The 17,064-nt window shown below is 44.0% G+C and overlaps 1 non-coding gene and 1 pseudogene across 1 annotated transcript; both read right to left on the reverse strand.

Annotated features, from left to right (window-relative positions):
• Positions 1–459: 459 nt before the first annotated feature.
• Positions 460–566, reverse strand: LOC114008669 (U6 spliceosomal RNA). The gene has a single exon (XR_003550185.1). It is a non-coding gene; the product is annotated as a U6 spliceosomal RNA (small nuclear RNA).
• LOC102491742 (leucine-rich repeat-containing protein 37B-like) overlaps positions 507–17,064 on the reverse strand; it is a 36,198-nt pseudogene continuing 19,640 nt past the window's right edge.

A 17,064-nucleotide genomic window follows, 5' to 3' on the forward strand; every position in this document is an offset into this window, starting at 1 on the left:
GATGGGTAATTTTTTTTTTTTTTTTTGGTCGGCCATGTGGGAATTCAGCGACATAATCACTACACCATCTGCTGGTCCTTCCCTTGGTTAGTCTGGCCAGACATTTTACCACACTTTCATCCTTTTCAAACCAACCAACCAACCAAAAAAATCCCCAAAGCTTTTTTTTTTTTTTTTTCCAATTTATTTATTTGCATTCATTCACTGTACATCATTACAGCATACAAAATGAGATTTTCCATCCAGAGTACACTGTATATTGTCTCAATCAAGCACATCAACAAACATGTTATTAACAAATGATCTTCCATTTCTTGTTTTCTGTATGTTTTGCTTTTTCCCCCCATCCTTGGTTCCCTCTCTCTTACCCTCTGCCACCTCCTGTTCTCCTCCCTCACTGTCTCTGTTATCTATGTTTGCTTTCTATACCATTTTCCCCCCCACATTTTATTGAATCACCAAAATATGGAACGCTTCACGAATTTGCGTGTCATCCTTGCGCAGGGGCCATGCTAATCTTCTCTGTATCGTTCCAATTTTAGTATATGTGCTGCCGAAGCGAGCACGATGGGTAATTTTGATCACAATCAAGACAGGATGTATTCTGGAAGCCAGGATTAATTGTTGTCCTTACCTCAATGAGACAGAAAATTAGAAGCAAAACCAGAACTACTGCCGTCTCAGATATTGCCAGGATGAGTTTGCTAGAGCCATATCCTGGAACCTGTTTTGTGAGCTAAAAAAAGAACACAACACATTTTAATTTAAAGAAAACAAAGAGTTGAAAGGGATAAAAGCTAGTTATTCAAAACCCCATTCTCAGATGCGTACTTTACAGGTCCCTAAACAGCGTGCTCTTGGAATGCCTCACATCAGCTCATTACTAAGCATCTTCCCAGTACAACTTACTTATCTTGTGTGTTTGGTCTGCTTGGTTCTCTGAAGGAGCAAAGCAGGAGGTCACTGTCTTGGCCAACGTTACGTGGCAGAGACAAGCTAGGGACCGGAGCCCCGGCCTCCCTGCCTGGGTGCTCTTGCGGCATGCCCTGAGCAACGGAAACAGCCCCGGCTCCTGTTGGGGCAGCTGTCCTCACCTCACCTGACTGCTGCTCCTGGCGTTCACTCAGGGCCTCCGGGCTCGCGGATGTGGTGCTCAGTCTTCCACTGCTCTGCGTCCCAGTCTGCCGTGGACACCTTTACTTCCTGCGGCTCGCCGAGGAGCTTCATCAGGAGGCCGGTTCTGGAGATGAGCTTGGCGCAGGCCAGTTGCACCTGGGGCTCAGAGCAGTCCATTTTCAGAGTTCTGATGATGGAGAAATGAGCTTTCACGCATCGTTGTTGGGGATGAGGGACCTGAGCTGCTGGGTCAGCTGAATTTCAAATTGATCGCTTGGGGATGAGAGCGCTGGGTAGGCGAAGCCTTTGGGCTTGGGGGTAAGCGAGCACCCCTGCTGTATTCCCACTGCACTTCACCGCTCTGTTTATCCGTTGCATTAAGTTGTGTGGGGTCACCGTGGAATCTAGAGCAGCAGGCCTGTGGCCTGTGTTATCAGGGGCAGTTTCTTCTTGTGGGACAGAAGTGTCTGCTATAGGAACATTTTCTTCAAAACCATTTCTTGTAGTAATCTTTCCTACAATAGCGTCTTGGAACAAAGGTTCTGAAATAGCCAGGAATTCTAGGAATAGATTTTCCTGAGGACTCAGGTCTCCTGAAGATGAAAAAGCCCCTTGTGAAGGGGCATGGATGAGGCTCCTCACTCCGGAGAATGGAGGCCTTTGTGCAAGCATCAGCCTCTCGTGTGAATGTTTCTTTCTCAACCTTCGAGTCAGTTTGACCTTGGGTGCTCTGTGGGCCACACGAGAGTGAGCTTTATGAAAGTAGTGACTGTCTTTGGAATGTAAGATTCATTTAGGAACCTTCATATTCTTAACTCTAGCATTTGCATCTTCTAAAACAAACATGGTGTAGGTTAAATCCTTTTGGTTTCTTTTTAACGTCTGGTGGGGATTTTGGCCTGGTGGAGGCAGAAGGCCCATACCTCAAGGGAGGTTTCGAGCTCCAAGAGACTGGGACCTTCTGTTCCTTTGAGAAGGACGGTTCCACGTGGAAGGAGTTTCCCACTAGCTTCCCAGGCTTCTGCCATGTGCAGCTGTTCTGGCTCCCCTGGGTGGGGCCTCCTGAGCCTTATTCTTTGGCAACACTCCTCACAGGAGGCTGGGCACTCTCTCTCCTCTGGTTTCTCTGATCTCTCATTTCTTTCCGTTGCCTCTTCCGGATGCCCTTTGGCCCCTTGATGACTGTCCCGTAGCCTGTTAGCTACACGCCGGCTCTCTGGGAGGCTGTTTCCCCATGGCTGAGCAGGCTCCCATTTCTTTTGAAAGACTTTGGCATTTAAATTTGGGGCCTAAAAGTCTAGACTACATAAAGTATGGCAATTTTTTCTTTCTTTTTGACCTCATCAATTTTTTTCTTGAATTTCTGCATCTAATAAATTTTCCAGAAAATAGAGCTTCCTCAGTTTATTTTCATAAGTCAGATCATTCAATTCAGGTTTAAGAGGGGGGTTCTTTCTACTGTCTTTCAAATAACCCAAGGGCTTGTCTCTGTCTTGTGTATTTGAAAAAAGCAGTTTAATGAATGGTAATAATGTTTTTTGTTTGTTTGTTTTTGAGAGATTTTTGCTATAGGGTGCATGCACTGGCCAGAAAGACAGAGAGAGGTAGAAAGTGAGAAATCACCCCCCGGGGGGGTGACCATGCCACAATTCCTTCTCCATTCTCTTCTGGGTATCTTGGGCATGCACACACACACCTGGCGTGAGTTTAAAGCCCCCAGGTCCGGGACTTGAACCACGGTCTACTACATGGGAGTCCAGTGACATAGCCATTATGCCAACTGCTGGTCCCACAAATGGTAATAATGTTGGTTCTACATTTTCTAGATTTCCCTCTGAAAAATAAGGCCTTATGTAATTTAGTGCACTAATCACATCGCTTTCATCATTAAAGTCTAGCGACTTGTTCATGAGGCCTGAGGGCTTGACGCCACTTTTGTCTGAGGAGGCTTTCTCCACTGGGTGATGAGCTCTGTTCTGGTGTTCTTCTTCCGGGCCTGTAACACCTTCATGAACGCCCCCCTCTGCATTCCCTGCAGATGTTTCTTCAACCGTCAAAAACGAAGAGATTCCTTTTGGTACTGGAAGAAGGATGGGATGCTCTGTCAGTCCGCAGCCATACCCTGCAGTCAAATGACTTCAGGATGGAAACACCTGAGTGCTGGTTAGACCGGGAAAAAACAAGCCCAAACCTAATCCTATGAAATGACAAGAGGAGAAAAAGACATATTTAGTGAAAGCGGCTACCTCCTCAGAACCTTCCACAGTGTGAAATGTAGAAACTGTAGGATTATTTCATTGGTCCTCAGTGGCCAATTGCTCCATGCTGGCCAGTAAAGGCCACCGCTGGAAGACCACGTCCCTGCTCCGCCAGCCTCTAGGTCTGCAGGGCCCCCTCGGTTAACATACCCCGGACCACCTTGCCTCACACAGAGGGAGCACCAGGCTTCCTCTCTCACCTCTTCAGGGTACCCGTGTTCTTGCTACCATCATAGATGACCACAGCACAGGACAGTACTGAGGGAGCAAGAGCAGACATGGCAACGCAGCGGCCCTGCTCCCGCTGCTGACAGGCCCTCACTGGACAGGCCCCTCTCCTCCTGCCCACGCGGTTCCTTCCCTGGCCTTGACTCCTTCTAGCCCCGCTCCGTCACAGAAGGCCCTCCACTGACAGAACACTACGTCCACTCAGGCTCCTTCCCTATACTCGGGCGGCGAGCGGTCTCGTGTCTTAAATCTGGGCAGAGTGTGGGGTAAGAGACTTTTAATTTGCCAGGTCGTATGTGTATGTGGAATGTTCGCTACATCTCGGGAATAGCAAATTCTGGATAAATACTGCTCAAGGTCCTAGAAGGAGAAAAAGGCAACTTTTCTCAAATGCCTGTCTTGCTTTCATTTCATTTTGAGTATTTCCTGTGGCACCTGAGGAGCCACCCCAAGTTTCTGACTGCCTGAAGGTCAAGCGCACCCTTGTATAGCTGGGCTCCTTCTCCAGAACCGTTAAAAGTACTTCTGGTGGTGGTAAGGGTCAGAGGAGGAGGTAAGGATCATGAAAAAGGAGGAACGTGGGCTCCTGGAGAACCCGAAATTGGGGATGGAAGACCTGGACGCTAGGACTGCAAAACTCAAAACCTCTCATCTTTTTCCCTCACCTAAAAGAGATGAAAATGCTCACTCAGTCCACCTCTGGGGGAGAAGGGACTAATACAATAATTATTATATGAATAACATGCTAAAATAATTTTATTATAGAAATCGATCATTGGGAACCAGCAGTTAGCATAATGGCTATGTCGCTGGACTCCCACGTAGTTGACCCCGGTTCGCGTCCCGGATCCAGTGGCTTAAAACTCACGCTGGGCGCATGTGTGTGTGTGCCCAAGATCCCGAGAGGAGAATGGAGGAGAAGGGATTGAGGCGTGGCCATCCCCCCTGGAGGGTGATTTCTCGCTTTCTGTCTCTCTGTCTCTCTGTCTGTCTGGTGAGCGCACGCGCCCTATAGCGAAAATCTCTCTCTCTCTCTCAAAAAAAGAAATCTATCATTAATAACATAATAACACAAAATTTATTGTGTTATGAATATATTATTAGTTATTTATTAATATATCGATTACTATATTATAATTATGGCATTGTTATAATATTAATACTTTGCAATATTTTATAACATTAATATGTTATAATAATTGTTGATATATTATTATATTAATATAATCAAATAGTTTTACTATATTATCAATATAATAAAAAGTTGTTTTGAAAAATAAACACTCACTTTTTCATTTAATTTTTTTTTGGAGAGGTTTATGTTATAGGGCACTTGTGCTGGGCAGAAAGAGAGAGACAGACAGAAAGCAAGAAATCATCCCCCAGGGAGGATGGTCAAGCTGCAGTCCCTTCTTCTCCATTCTCCTCTCAGGATCTTGGGCACACACACACACACACACACACACACGCACCTGGTGTGAGTTTAAGCCACTGGGTCCGGGACTCAAACCGCAATCCACTACATGCGAGTCCAGTGACGTAGCCCTGACGCCATCTGCTGGTCCCAGCAACACTAACTTTATAGATACAGCAGTGTTGTTACTGATTTTTGGTCCCAGGTTGTTGGGAGAGACCTGTATTCAAGCAGTCACATTTTGGCCATCACAAAGTTCATGCTAATAAACCTACTCTGTCAAAAAACACTTACAGGAACCTCGATTATTCTGTGGATAGAAAACCTGGAGATCTGGAGCAGTTCAGAGTTGGACAGTCTAAAGGTGAAGAGCCTTTTACTCCTTTAGAAGAGTCAAGTGGCAATTTCTGGTTGTGGAACTAGAAATTCTTAGGTTCCAAATACAACAACATCCCTTGTATTCCTTTATTAAATTACAAAAACAAAGTGAAAACTGCTATACTCTATACTTGCCCTATAAGGAAGGGGGCGCTCGCGACCTAACACATATAAAACCAGTGAACGAAACAGCAGCACTCTATAAATAAGTTATCGCTGGGGGAAAGCGCCGGGCAGAGCGCAGTACCCCGTGTGGCCATCCATCTTATCCCCTCCCCTCCATTCCCACACATGGAAGTTACATTTCTGAGCTGTGTCATGTAACTGAGAACCTGACTTTCAGCAGAAATTCAGGGGATCAAGCTGTGAATGAATAAATACTAGTAAAGCAATTACATCATTAGTTTAAAATTCATACTCATTGATTTAAAAGATTTAAAACCAGTAAGCGAAATAAGGTAAACAAACGTATCAAGCAATTCAGACTCACGACGTGTGCTGTTTGTCGGACATGAGCTGTCACATGGAGCTTGACCGTCTTGCATTCAGCCTCAGTATTATTTTTAAATTGGCAGAGGCAGCAGGCCATACGGCTCGGGAAGATCCTATAAACGGAAACACAGAAAAATAAATTAATGCTGAAGGGAACCAGCAGTTAGCGTAATGGCTATGTCGCTGGACTCCCACGTAGTCGACCGTGGTTCGCGTCCCGGACCCGGTGGCTTAAAACTCACGCCGGGCGTGTGTGCGTGCGTGCTCAAGATCCTGAGAGGAGAATGGAGGAGAAGGGATTGCGGCGTGACCATCCCCCCTGGGGGGTGATTTCTCGCTTTCTGTCTCTAATGTCTCTCTCTGTCTGTCTGGCGAGCGCACGCGCCCTATAGTAAAAATCTCTCTCAAAAAAAAAAATTAATGCTGAAGAGGTTACTTGAGTATGCAGGAGGCAGGCCAAGGCTATCACAGCGCTGAACATAAAAGCCTCCTTGAGGTACGTGGCCTGGACAGTTGGGTGTAACTGCCGCTCCTTGTTACATTCTGACTACTGAAATAAACAGGAAGGACAGGGGTGCCCAACAGAAGAGTGGGCACAGTGCTGGGTACGGTCCGCCTAGAATAAAGGTGACAGGGACCAGAACTAGGTGACATCCGTCTGTAGTTTAATTCTCAAATGCCTTCCCTCAACTCAAATGTCTTACTTTGGGCTGAGACTACACAGGAAGAAGGTACCTTGAACAAGCCCTCCCCCAACTTTTGGAGTTCCTTTGTCAATTCCTGTTAGGAGTATTAAATACTAGAAATTACCTTGGGCATAAAGTGCAGTTCAGAGGCTAGCTCCATAGCCTAGTATTTGAAAGGAGCTGGATACTGCGTGGTCAATTATGGTTTGAATCCCAGCCTCGACAATTTGCAAAACATGCCGGGTGCATGTGCCCCCAAATCTTGACAAGACGGAGAAATGGAAGAGAAGACATTGCAACATGATCACACCTCACTGGGAGAGTGTTCTCCCTCTCCATCTCTCTCTGTCTCTTTGGTGAGTGGACACGCCCTCCGGCAGTGAAATATAAAAGGTAGCGTAGTTGAACCAACACACATTGCGTGGTTAAGCTATAACAGAGATCACTTTGGCCAAATCAGGGCAGTTTGAGCATTCAGAAGAAGATGCATAATTAAAGAACCAGTGTGCATTCACTATGATACTCAGAAAGAGGGGAGAGATTTTCTTTGCTAAAATAATGCTAGCTAATAAAAACAGAGGAAATGATAGCAAAGTGTCCTTGTGTGACAACCGATGCAGTAACTGACTCAGACAAGAATTACCATTGAGTCACAGGAGGGAGAAAGACGTTTGCGAGTGGGATCTTCACTGACCTCAGGTATCTCCCCACAGATTATTGATTAATTTCCAAGAGGAAAAAATCACTTTATAGTAGAAAGAGCTACAAGATACCTCTGTAATCAAGTGATCAAATTTAACATGAAGGAGGAAAGGTAATTGCCTTTGTAGTTTTGAACCTGAATTTAATCATGAGGAAACGTGAATACAGTTGGAGGGAAATTTATAAGACAACAGTTTTAGCGTCTTCAAAAGTCCTGAATGTCATGAAAGACCAAAAAACGGTAGGAAAGTGTTTTAGAGTAGAGACAGGATATGTAACACCTGGTCTTTGATGGGCTCCTAGGTCAAAGCAGAGATTTAAAGATTATTACAAGGCTTCAGGTCAAGACAGCATGGCAGAGACCAAAAAGAAACAGGTATGTGGACACAAACAGACTCGCAGCATCGCCAGCTTCTGAACACCACAATGATGGACCAGCAGATGGCGACGTGGTTACATTGTGAGACTCCCACTCAGCCGACCACGGTTTGAGTCTCAGACCTGGCAGTTTAAGGCTCAAACTGGGCCTGTGTACGTGCACGCCCCAAATCCCAAGAGAATAATGGAGGAGAAGGGATTGCTGTGCGGCCATTTCCGCTGGGGCTGATTTCTCACTTTGTATCTCTCTGTCTCTCTCTATCTCTCTGGTGAGCACATACACCCTATAGCAAAAATCTCTCTTAAAAAAAATAAATAAAACAATGAGATACATTAGCTGTCTACTAGAAAGGCTAGATTTTTTAAAAAAATGTAATGTAAGGGGGAACAGCAGATGACATAATGATTACATTGCTAGACTCTCATGTAGTTGACCACAGTTTGAGTCGAGGCCTCGGTAGCTTAAAAACTCATGCTGGGTGTGTATGCACTCATGCCCAAAATCTCAAGAGGAGAATGGAGAGAAGGGATTGCAGCATGGGCGTCCACCCTGGGAGGTGATTTCTCACTTTCTGTCTCTCTGGTGAGTGCACATGCCCTATAACAAAAATCTCTCTCTAAAACAATAATATAAGGGTCAGGCAAAGATGTGGCACAATTGCGACTCTCATCCACTGCTTGTGAGAATGCATAATGATATGTTCATCTTAGGAACAGTTTAGCAGTTTCTTATAAAGTTAAATACGGGCTGGGGCCTGCAGGTAGTATGGTGGTTAAGGAGTTGGACTCCCACGTGGCTGAACACAGTTCGAGTCCTGGGCCTGGAAGCTTGCTTTCTCACATTCCCTTTCTTTCTCTCTCTCTGGTCAAATTAAAAAATAATGATAATAATAATGAATTAAATAATTTTAAAAATATATGGGGGCCAGCAGGTGGTACAGTGGTTAAGACACTGGACTCCTACTTGGTCGACTGCAATTTGAGTCCCGGATCTGGCAGCTTGAAACTCATGCCGGGCACCTGTGCGTGCATGCTCAAAATCCTGAGAGAAGGGAGGAGAGCTTGTAGAGTGGCCATTCCACATGAGGGGGCGATTTCTCACTTTCTGTCCCTCCAGCGTGTGCATGTACCCTAATGCAAAAAACAAACAAACAAACAAACAAACAAAAACAACAACAGAAAACCTCTCAAGAAAGTTAAATATGCTCTTAGCATGTGATATACCAATCCCACTCCTAGGTATTTTGCCCTGAAGAAATGAAAACATATATTCACACAAAGACCTGCATGTAAATTTTTTTAAAAAAGAATATTTAATTTTACTTATTTATTCATTCATTTATTTAATTTGGCCAGAGAGAGACAGAGAGGGGGGAAAGTGCCGAAGCAAGCCACCAGGTCTGGGACTCAAACTGTGGTCAGCCATGTGGGAGTCCAGCACCCCAACTACCACGCCACCTGCCAGCCCCTGCATGTAAATGTTTTTAGCAGCTTTATTGACAATAGCCAAAATAACTGGAAACACCTCAAATGTCTATAATCTGATGATTGAATAAACAAACTGGTATATCCATACAAAAGGAATATGAAATAGCAATAAAAAGGAATTAATTATGATAGGCACAAGGACATGAATAATGAAATTATCTCAAAATAATATTCCGACTGAAAGAAGCAGGATACAAAAGGCTACATACATATGATTTAGCTTGGAAGAAACTCTGAGAAACGCAAAGCTGGAGGGGCTGGAAATCACATTGGTGGTCGCCAGGGGCTGGTGGTGAGGAGGGACTGACTGCAGAGGGACATGAGCGGCCCTTCTGGGGTGACAGGAATGTTCTGTGTCAGGAATGCAGTGGTGGTTACGTTATTACATACTCGTCAAAACTGATGGAACTGCGACTTAAACAAGGTGAGTTTTGGGACCAGCAGATGGTGTAATGGCTATGTTGTTGGACTCCCACATGGCCGACCACAGTCTGAATCCTGGACGGGGAGGCTTCAAACTCACGCCGGGCGCCTGTGCGTGCGTGCCCAAGATCCTGAGGGGAAAATGGAGGAGAAGGGATTGCGGCGTGACCATCCCCCCAGGGGGTGAATTCTTACTTTCTGTCTCTCTGTCTCTCCAGTGAGCATAAGTGGTGTCCTATAGCAAAAATCTCAAAAAAAATAAAAGGGTAAATTTTATTAGGTGAAAATTATACCTCAATAAATTGGACTTAGGAAAAATACTAAATGTAGTAAAATGAGTCTAAGAAAAAAAACTTACAGGTTTTGCAATTCAAGAGTCGTCATGAGGCCTTCTCAACTACTGTAAGTGACACTTGGGTTGTTCCCGTGTCTCTGAAGGAGAAAGCCCAAAGATCATATAAAAATTCTTAAAATAGATGTTTCAGAGCTGAGTGATCACTTCAATTTTGGCTTCTCCATGAAGCAAACTAGCCCAAAAGTTTACTTGCTCTAGAAGATCATTTTAGAGAGCTGCTACTGAGTACATGTGTTTCTCCGGACCGTCCGATGGATGGCCTTGGCGCTGAGCAGCAGTCCACACACCGCTCTTTACCGTTAGCTTACTGTCCATTTTCATATTGCAGTCACCTTTCTCACTACTTGTTTTTTCTCGCTTTCTTTTCTTTTCTTTTTTTTTAATTTAGACTTTTGCTATAGGGTGCATGATTCAGAGAAAGAGAGAGGAAAAGCAAGAAATCATTCCCACCATCCCAGGGGGGGATGGCCACACTGCAATCCCTTCTCCTCCATTCTCTTCTCAGGATTTTGGGCACGCACACACATGTGCCCAGCATGATTTTCAAGGCACCAGGTCTGGGTCTTGAACCGCGGTTGGCCATGTGGGAATCCAGCACCTTAACCACTGCATCACCTGCATCACCTGCTGGCCCCTATTTTTTTTTTTTTTTTTTCTTTAAAATAATGCACACTGGGACCAGCAGGTGGTGTAATGGCTACGTCGCTGGACTGCCATGTAGTCGACTGTGGTTTGAGACCCAGATCCGGTGGCTTAAACTCATGCCGGGAACGTGTGCATCGTGCCCAAGATCCTGAGAGGAGAATAGGAAAAGCGAGATCTCGTTCCCGCCATCCCCCTGGGAGGTGATTTCTCACTTTCTGTCTCTCTGTCTCTCTCTGTCTTTCTGGTGAGTGCACGTGCCCTGTAGCAGAAACCTCTCCAAAAATAAATAAAATAAAGTAAGCAAACAAAAAAGAGGAGAAACAAGAAGAAAATAAAATCTGTCTTAAGGTTAATTTTACTTAAGATTCATTCATGTTCTTTGGAACAATATTATAAAAGTAGTCACTACCGCTGTTATCTATTGGGCTGCCAGCATCTGTAATGAGCACTTCCCATTTCCCATTTAACTCTCAGAGTAACCTTATGTGGTAGGTATTACGCCATTTTGCAAATGAGGACACTGAGACACGGAGCAGCTATGTCACCTGTCTTAATTTGAACTCGGTTCTGACTTCAGAGAAAGGATTTATAATAGCTGTTCCTTTGACCTTAATTGTGAGAGGAATACATGTAGAAACACCTTTTCAAACTTTACCTACTCACCTGGGAGAGCCTCTGTAATAATTATAGTGCTCTTCTTGTCCTGTACCCTAGTTACTGCCTATGATTAAATATTTAATTAGCCTATGGTATTGAGACTTTGGAGATTTAAAACCATGCTACAGGTGACATCAGTGAAAATGACAATATGAAGACATCCAAAAAAGCAACAACAAAAACCAAAAGGCAAACATGGTCAGAGTAACATTTTCAAAACTCTGGAAATTTAATCAAAGGTTTGCAGCAATTCCAGGAGTACTTATTCCAGAAACGAGGGCTGGATCTCTGTAAGAATGGTGAGGTTTGTGTTGTTTTAACTTGCCCTAGACTCTCTTTACTCCTCCGCTCAGGGGTAGCCTTGAGGAATAGCCCACGCCCACAGCACGGAGGGAGCAGAAGGGGGCTGGTTCTCCTTCAAAGCCTCCTTCCCAGTGAACGGCAGTTATTTGATCTGTCTGCTGGTTCCCTGAAACTCCTCACTTGAAAGGCTTGTCTTTATTTGACCTCAGTGAAACCTCTCCCCAGTGGGAGTTTTTGGAGAACCGCTACAGGCAAGCATTTTAACATGGAAGCTGTGTGAAGCAATGAATAATCATAGTTGGGGAAAATGAGATCAATAGGAAAAGCTGAGTAGCAAGATGTTCATAGGAACTCTGAAACCCTCCCATGTATCCTTGGGAAACCGGAAGACCGTACGCCATAGTCCTGGGAATCTGGAAGGCCGTGTGTAGGGTTTGTGAACAGAGTCAGGGAAGTCCTACGAAGTCCCTCGACTCTTGTCTCTAGTTGCTCTTGAGGTTCCGCGCGAGTAGGAAGTGAAAGCTAAGGCAAGGCTGTAAACCTCCTGGCTGAGTGTCACCCCAACAGGCACACAGAGCCTGAGAGAAGCCCGGGAGACCTGATGGCTGCAGGCATTTAAGGAACTCTCTAGCCAGTTACTAGCCGACCATGAAGCTAACCAAATCGAGACCTCAGTGGCCACACATGACAGACAGCACAGACTTTACAGAATTAGTTCAGAAAAATCACTAAAGAAACGGGGACTTTTTTTAAAGAGAGATTTTTGCTATAGAGCACGTGTACTCAGTGGAGAGACAGAAAAACAAAAAGTGAGAAATCAGCCCCCAAGGAGAGATGGCCAGGCCACAATCCCTTCTCCATTTTCCTCTTGGGATTTTGGGCATGCATGTACAAAAACCCACCAGTTCTGGGATTTGAACCACGGTCAGCCATGTGGGAGCACAGCACTGTAACTGTTATGTCATCTGCTGATCCCAAGAAACAGGAACTATTCTAAGAGGCAGCAATAACACCACATCCTGGAGAGGTATATGATTTCCAGAAGTGCTACATTGTATAATGGAGTGTCCAATTTTTAACAAAAATGCAAGGAAACAAAGCATAGCCTATACACGGGGAGAGAAAATCAGCAAAAACAGAGCCTGAGCGAGAAATCACCCCTGGGGTGGATGGCCATGCCACCATCCCTTCTCCTCCACTCTCCTCTGAGGATCTTGGACACGCACATACGTGCACTCGGTGTGAGTACTCTGAATCTGGAACTTGAACCACAGTTGGCTACATGGGAGTCCAGCGACATAACCATTACGCCATCCTCTGGTCCCTTTAAATTATCTTCTAAGTTTATTGCATTCCTGGATACAGAAAAACTGAGTGAGTTTTGTTGCTAAAGGACTGCCCTAGAGAATACTAAAGAGTCCTTCAAGCTGAACTGAAGGACGTCAGAGAGTAATTTGAATCCACATGCAAAAATTAAAAAGCACCAGTAAAGGTAACTACAGAGGTGAGAATAAAGACAGTATCGGCTCAGGCATGGTGGTGCCTGTCACAGGTGCCATTGTGTGAGGCTGGAACCACATGGGAACAATCCCAGGTTTGGATCCTGGGTTGACGTGAACACACCAGGTGTACCTGTGATCCTCCTGAGACTAAGAATGATGCATGATGTCCTGTCTTCCCATTTTTTGTTGTTATCGTTAGAAGGTACAGGGTCAGCAGATGGCATAAGAGTTATGTCGCTGGACTCCCACATGACTGGTTCGAATCCCAGACCCAGTGACTTGAAAATCACACCAGGTGTGAGTGTGCATGTGCACAGGATCCCAGGAGGAGAAAGGAGGAGAAGGGATTGTGGCATGGCCTTCTCCCCTGGAGGGTGATTTCTCACTTTCCCTCTCACTGTCCTTGTCTCTCTCTGGTAAGTGCATGTACCCTAAAGCAAAAACCTCTAAAAAAAAAAAAAAGGTACATGAGACAGACAGAGAGAGGGGGAGGCAAAGCATCCTCACCATGGGGAATGGTCACACCCCAACCCCTTCTCGATCTGTTCCTCTTTTGGGATTTGGGGCATGTATACACGTGCACCCAGCATGTTTTTCGTGCTGTCAGGTCTGGGAGTCAAACTGCACAGCCGGTCATATGGGATCCAGCTGCCTTCACCAGCAGGCCACGGAGCCAGCCCCCACTTCTGTTAAATGTTGTGCTGGATATTCTAGCGAGGACAACTAGAAAAAGAAAATCCACATTGGAAAGAGAGAAGTAAAACTCTTGCATTTGCATATGACATGACCTTACATGTAGAAAACTACAAAGAATCCATACAAAGGAAAGACTGTTAGTGCCAATAAATCAGCTCAGCTGCACTGCAGGACAGAAAAGATCCACACGAAACATTTAACACAGAATGTTTATCATTTGGCAGTGATTCTAATTTATCTATGATAAAACATCACACACCCCTGTACACTAACAATGAATAACCCCAAAATGACATTAAACAATTCCTTGTATAACAGTGTGGAAAAGAATGAAATACTTAGACATAAATTTGATCAAACAGATACAAGACCTTACACTGAAAACTACAAAACAGTATCAAAAGAAATAAAATATCTAAATAAACGGTAAGATATTCTGAGTTCATGGAGCAGAAGACAATACTGTTAGTACAGCACTGTCCAGGGCCAGCAGGTGGCATGGCGGTTAAAGGGCTGGACTCTACATTGCCAACTGCAGTTTGAGTCTCAGACCCGGCACCTTGCTTTCTCATTCTCTTTCTCTCTCTCTCTCATGAGCACCCCATAGCAAATTAAAATAATAATAACAATAATAAAATTAAATTTTAAAAAATTTTAAAGAAATTTAAAAAAAAAAGTACCATTCACATATTGCTAGGGCTCCCACAATAATGCGATTTGAGTGCTACTTGCTTGATGCCTTTTATGGCCCAGGCCCAGAGCAATACTGAGGAAAGCAGGGCATGTCCCACGCAAGTTCCAGTCTCTCGGCCTCTTTGTACCTTCCTTTTTTTAGTTTCCTCATTTTAAAAAATGAATGGGCCTTTTATTCCTCTTTCTCTATCTGCTCAGGCCCACTCCTATCTCTCAGGAGTGTACTTTTACTTTGGGACTAGCAGTTAGCGTAATGGCTATGTCGCTAGACTCCCACGTAGTCGACCGTGGTTCGTGTCCCGGACCCGGTGGCTTAAAACTCACGCCAGGCGCGTGTGCGTGCGTGCCCAAGATCCTGAGAGGAGAATGGAGAAGGGATTGCGGTGTGGCCATCCCCCCTTGAGGAGTGATTTCTCGCTTTCTATCTCTCTGTATCTCTCTGTCTGTCTGGCGAGCACATGCGCCCTATAGCAAAAAAAACCTCTTCAAAAAAAAAAGAAAAAGGAGTGTACTTTCACTTTTACTTAATAAATTACCTTTTCCTTAAAAAAAAAAAAAGAGGGAGAAAGAAAAGAAAAGGAAAAGAAAAAGAAAAAAAATGGATGACTCTTAAGGCATCCCTTTCAGAATTCAGACTGGACTTAACGTCTAGCTAACAATAACTGTATAATGCTTTTACACGTAAATAGGTTTCACATGTGTTCAACTCTGATTTCACTTACACCTTGTGTAAAAACTGCATCCCACGCCAGGCCTGAAATGTTCCGAAGCTCAGTTCTGTGATTAAATTACAACTGAGATTTCTACAAAAAACAAACAAACAAAAAAGACATAAGCCAAAGAAGAAGAAATCTCATTTTTTTCAATTTATCTATGATAAAACATCATTTTAGTACTTTCTTCGTACACTCCAGAAATCTCACTGTGGAAGACACGGGCTTACAGTTTTCACGTGTGTATTTACACATGTGGTGCATTAGATCTGAAACAGCGAATGCGCAATAAATACTTGTGTTGAGTGATCTTTATTTCTTTCAAAACAGAATTTCAAAACTTCAAGACTTCAACGTTTTGGTCTGGATATTTCTTTGTTGTAGAAGTCTGTCTTCTACCTGCAGGCTGTTCAGCAGCCTCCCTGGCCTCTGCTACTGGGTTCAGTAGCATAGCCAGAGCTGTGACAACCCAGCCTGTCTCCAGACATTGCCAAATGTCCCCCGGGTACCAAATCACATCAGCAGAGAACCACTGGCTATAATGACTTACTCTGACCTGTGTAATTCTTACACTGATCTTTGTTAGAGATGAAGAGGATTTCTATGTCATTTTAGTAACTTCCTACTGGTAAAATTTTAATCATATTTTTAAAGGTTTATAATTAAGTTTTATAAAAAATTCAATTATAATAAAGTTATAATGGTAACTTAAACTTCAAAAATGGTAGTGACTCAAATATATGTCGCTCAATCGACTGTATTTTATTGCAGGATAAATCTCTAAGAAAAAAGAGAAAGGAGATATTGCCTTGATTAGCTATTAGATCTAATTAATAGAAATAACAGTAGAGTTTAGGACTGATAATGACTACATAGTCTTGTCTGAACTTGTATTTGAGTTTTCGAGAGCCCCTAACCCTGCCTGTACCTCTCCTAAGAGTCTCACTTTCTTGATCTTTTTTTTTTTCTTTTTTTGGAGAGGTTTTTGCTATAGGGCTTGTGCGCTCGCCAGACAGAGCGAGACAGAGAGACAGAAAGTGAGAAATCACCCCCCCAGGATCCCTTCTCCTCCATTCTCCTCTCGGGATCTTGGGCACGCACGCACACGTGCCTGGCATGAGTTTTAAGCCACCGGGTCTGGGACGCGAACCGTGGTCGACTACGTGAGAGTCCAGCGACATAGCCATTATGCTAACTGCTGGTCCTGTCACTTTATTGATCTTCATAAATAAAATATATAACTATAGATCTTGATAGATTTAGGAAGTAATCATCCCCGAGGTCAGAAAAATGGGACTAGATGACCTTTTGTAGTCTCATCAAATTCTAGATTACGGGCTCAATGTTTCTCACCACTTACACGACTTCTACTGGTAACGGAATTTTCTTGCATTTATATACCTTCCTACTTTAGTTCTCTTTTTCTAAGTCATTCAATACCAGAAGATATAAAATATATCTTTTCATATCGTTTGAAAGGAAATTATTCCTCTAGTTAATATATAACTTTGAACTAATTCAGAATCATACTTTGTATCGTATTAATAGGAAGACACTCTGGTTTAATACCTTCATATTCCATGGAAACAACTTCTTCAGTTTAGTGGTGGGACAATAAAAAACAAGATGGAACTGGGTATTATAAAATTTGAGAACACCCATCTGGACTACCGTTGACTCTTACTCCCATGGATCCCAGCCTGCCTGTCACTTTTCACCTGGAGGAGGGGTTAACTGTCCTCTGACAGGTGTCTCCATCTCTCCCTTTCGAATCCTTTCGGCACAATCGCCAGGTAGACAGCCCAGTAGTCACCAAGGACCAGCATCACCTGGGAACTTACTGAAGATGCAAATTCTTGGCCCTCCTTCAGACCGACTGAATCAATTACTGTCTGGGCAGGGTCCAGAACCCAGTTCTAGAGAGCCTGTCAAGTGAT

This window comes from Tupaia chinensis, unplaced genomic scaffold (genome assembly GCF_000334495.1).
Source record: "Tupaia chinensis unplaced genomic scaffold, TupChi_1.0 Scaffold000365_1, whole genome shotgun sequence".
NCBI lineage: Eukaryota > Metazoa > Chordata > Mammalia > Scandentia > Tupaiidae > Tupaia > Tupaia belangeri.